A 4,732-nucleotide genomic window follows, 5' to 3' on the forward strand; every position below is an offset into this window, starting at 1 on the left:
AAAAGTTCTAGTTACATGTGTGGTGATAGTTGCAAAACAATGTACTTAATGTCACTGAACTGTAGACCCCAAAATGGTTAAAATGGTAAATCATACATTATGTATATTTTGCCACAGTTAAAAACAAAAATAATACTGCTTAATTTGGCAATACGTTTACCAAAATTGGAGCAAAACAGAGATTAACATGTAACGAGGATGATGTGCAAATTTGTGAAGCATTCCATTAAAAAAAAAAAAAGAAGAACAGCAACAAAGAAAACCCCTTTACCAACACCTTTCTTTGAAATTTTCCATGGCTCCCTCCCAATCTCTTCCTCCTAACTCCCCGGAAATAACTACTATCCTCGGTTTGCTTTTCTCCCTTATCGTTCCATTGCTTTTCTATGTATACTCCTTACTTTGACCTGTTATTCAACTTTATATAAATAAACTTTCCTGAGTGCCTGTTTCTGCAGCTTGCCTTTCAGTTCAGCATTTTTTGGTCAGAGTCATCTGTGTGGAGACATGGAGCTGTATTCTTTTTCACTGCTGTATAGTTTTCTACCTTACAACATACATATTATGGGCTTCTCCAGGTCCTCTCAGCCTCCCCTTAGGTGATCAGCCTTGGCCACTTGTTCTGTCGTGACCGTTACTATGGAGACCGATCCTATGTGGGCTCTGACTAACTGGCCTCCATCAGGGATTCTCTGTGTGCCTGAGGCCTGCCACACTGAGGAACCTCCTAGGTGTAATTCCCATTACACACGGTGATCCCGAAGTAGGACGGAGCTGACACCCCGTGGGGCAAACCTTTGACAAGGAGCTAGTAGATAATTCTTCTCTGTTCTTCTCCCCACCCCCACTCCCTGGAATTGTCCTAAGATGCCATAGTAAATATGGCCTCTCTTCAGTACCCTCATCTTGATTCACCCTCTTTCATGCCTCGCTCCCCCTTTTCCTCACTCTTGCCTATTTGGGACTGCACCCCCAATAAAGTAATGCTGCACAAACTTTTGATTTAGACTCTGCTTTCTGAGGAACCCAAGAAAGTCCCGCAATTTGTCCACTATCCTGTTGGTGGACACTGGCGTCGTTTCAAGTTTTTTGAGATTGAATACAGTGCGGCTAGGACTAACGTCTTTGTGCTTCCTGGTGTACTTGTTTCTGTTTCTCTAGAATGTTCCTGAGCAATGGAACTGCTGGATCATAGATTGCACGCTCTTTTATCAGATATTGCCCAATTAATTTCCAAAGTACCTACTCATTTTTCCAGTTTATTTCCCCCCCTAACCCCTCTCCTCGGCTCACTACGTTCGGGTCACATGAGCCTTATTTCATTTCCTTTAGCACATGTGCCTCCCCCATCACGAGGCCTTTGCATCTGTGATTTTTTCTGCTGAGAACACTTCCCTACACTCAGCCTAGCAAAGACCTCTTCTTTCCACAGAGCTCAGCCCAGCGCCTTATTTCCTCGGAACGGCTTCCTGGCTTCCTCAACCCAGACCAAGTCAACCATCCATCTCCTCCCCCTGCCCATATTATCTATCTCATCTCATGGCCTCACATACACTTATCGGTTGCAATGCTTCATCTATCTGTGCAACTGTTAGAACGAAATCTGTCAACTCTGCCAAGTTCCACTAGCCTGGAAGTAGCGACCTCCATGTTTGTTTCAGCTCCAGCATCCAACACTGAGCCTGGCACACAGTAGGCAATTGATTATTCTACGTTCTATGTTCTTCCTCATATTCGAGTTCAGTATGTAGTTTTTTTAGCATCTACTGGGGGCCAAGATCACGACAATGTATATCAATGTAAACGTCCTTTTCCACCTGCAGCTTCCTGCCTCCGGGCCATCAAGCAGGGAGAAAGTGGCTAGTGACCAAGTGATAAGCCCCACCCTGCCTGGGGGAAAGCCGCACTCATATGCAAATACAGCCTCTCCTCCCCGCCACCCAGCATCAACTGCTAGGGGCCTCCCAGACCAAGGGGGGGTGCCGGGTTCCGGATGATGACAGCTGGTCCCCTGCCCCCAGGTGGCCCTGTGACTCAGTTCCTGCCCAACAGATCTCATGAGGGTGGGAGAGTCTGGAATAAAGTGGAGGAGAGCCTGGGCTTCGGAGCTACAAAGATGCACCCCCTCCCCCAGGCAGACCACCTTGTTTGTTGCACTTCAAGAGGGCCTCTTAGAACCTTTGCATCTTCTTTAAAGAAATACTTCAAGGTTTAGTTGATCTGCTAATCATGTTTAACAACCATCGTACCTTTTGAAATTTAAATACGTCCAAAATAGACGTAATTTGGAGTTTGAGGGATTCATTCATTCAGCAAACGTTTGTGAGTGTATATATATAAACATATATATATATATTTTGAATTTTTTATGTTTGTTTGAGTTGAACAGAAGACATGCCAAGGAGCAAGATCTCAAGTGTTCCCTTTTGTTGAGTATATTTTATGAGCCAGGCCCAGGAGGCTGAGGATAAGCAGTGAACAAGACCAAGGTCAGTCTCCTCTGGGACTTTTCCTTTTAATGAGAGAGAGAGAGACATTAGACTATTAACACATCGGTATTTTATCATAATTGTGAGAAGTGTTCTGAATGAGGAAGAGTTTTGTGCTTGGCTAAACCCAGCAAACTCACAGTTCTCAATTTCCTAGGGGCGGTCTCAGATTTCTCTCTTCAGCCTGGGGATAACAGCCAACTAACTGTCCGTCTCCTTTTGGGATACCCTAGCCTCGCAGGGGCAAAAGGCCTGCTCCCTGCCATGAATAGGTGCTGCGGGGCAAAGAACAGGGTTTCCTATCAAGGCTGCTCTGTGTATGACTAGGAGGCTTTCAATAAATAATTGGTGAATCAGCGAATGCCATTTCCAGGAGGATTGAAAAACCAGTGACTCCGTCTGTGAAGAGTGTACAGTTTGCTAAGAAAAGAGAAAAACCTCAGCACTATTATTCCTAGACTTCTGGAAGGGTGAGGGATTTGGAGCCTAGGGAGGCAAGACTGAGGCGCGCGCTGGGCATCTATTCCACAGTTGTTGCTGGCACTGTGTTAGGTGGTACATGGATGAATGAGGCAGGCAGAGGGTCCCTGTGCTCCCAGGCAGGGCTCACAGTCTGGTGAGAGCAAAGGCAGCAATGAGATAAGGTGACGAGCATTGTGAGACAGCAAGAAGGAGAGACACCTATGCCGATTCCAGGAGGTAAGAGCTAAAGAGAGGAAGGGGGCTGGCAGGAGAGCCCTCCCCGCCACCATGGAGGAGTCAGCAAATGCGAAGGTCTGGGGGAGGGAAAGCAAGTTTATGCAAAGGACTCAAGATAGGTCAGCCTGTTTAGACTTCGAAGGAGACTGGTTGGGAAGAGAAAGGACGTTGGCAAGAAAAGCAGGGCTGTTTCACCTGTCACGGGCAGCCTTCCCCTTGGGCGACAAGCGTGTGTCCCCACCGCACAACTAGTGAGGGGGCTGAAGTCCAGGAGGTCGACTTCGTTTTAGTGAAGACACGTCATTTACTGACCACCCTGGTATATAACACTGGCTCATTCGGTTCTCATATTTGATAATATGACTCCCATTTTACAGATGGGACAACTGAGACACAGTTTGGGCCCCTTGTCCAAGGTCATGTAGCTTATGATATTGGGGAGTTTAGAGCATTCCTTTATGTAAATGCTTCTGTTCTAGCAGTTCCTCTTACATGAAGCAATGCATGTGAAAGCATTTTTGTAATAGAGCCATGTAAACATGAGGCATTACTATTAGTTCTGCTGGACTTCTGGCTCTATCCGGTTCAGCCTGTAGCATTCAGGGAGCTCAGGAACGGGCAATAATGAAAGTCAAAAAGGCCCAATGGCCTCTCTTAAAATTCCCCAGCGTCTATTCTGGTTCCCTCTCTGGGGCACCTCCAGATATTATCTTCTGCCAAATAGTTTGTTTCTCAGAAGTTGCAAGACGTGGGAGGTTAAAAAAAAAAAAAAAATCAGCAGCATCAACAACTACAAAAACTCCTGCAGCAGCCTGAACACAAAGAGTTTGAATTTTGAACAAAGGACAGGGTGAGACCAGAAAGTAAATGCTGACACATCCTCTCTCCAGCTGTGAACTGGGGGTCTGAGGGCTGCGCAAAGGTCATCTGTCTCTACATCTTTGGGCAGGAAATGCAATTCAATCCTCTCAGTGACTGATGGCTCTGCAAGATTAATGGGATGGTCTCCAACCCTGGACTCTGTTCTGACAGCACAAAAAGTGAATCGAACTTCTTTCCCCCGCTCTCCTTTTACTAAGCAAAGTCAGCCGATTCCCCATTTTAAAAATCCAAAATGTTTCTCCAGGAAGTTTGTCTGTGGTGTTCCTTTGCTGGGCAAAACTCGGCCTTCTGGGGTGAGAGCCAAAGGTGACACTTAAAGGTCTGGGGACCTTTCTAGGCTTTTCATCTGTCCCTACTTCATCTTTCAAAATAAAATCAATGTAAAGGGCATGTCTGTCCCTCAAAGGGTTAACTGCTAGCCCTGGTGTCTGGCCCTTGGGGATTAGCAACCAATGACAATTTACCATGATGAAGTAATGCTTGCATTTTGATTTCCATTGGTTAACACACTTGTCCATCAATCCAGAGATGCAAGTTTTGAAAGTATCTTTGAACTTTTATGACTTGCTTCCTGGAGTTAACCCCTTGATAAACTCACCTGTTATTTCCAAGTTTCTTTCCAGTGCTCACAAAAGAAAAGAAATATTAGAAAATGCAGAACT

Source organism: Pteropus vampyrus, unplaced genomic scaffold (assembly GCF_000151845.1).
Source record: "Pteropus vampyrus isolate Shadow unplaced genomic scaffold, Pvam_2.0 Scaffold23, whole genome shotgun sequence".
In the NCBI taxonomy this organism is placed as follows: domain Eukaryota; kingdom Metazoa; phylum Chordata; class Mammalia; order Chiroptera; family Pteropodidae; genus Pteropus; species Pteropus vampyrus.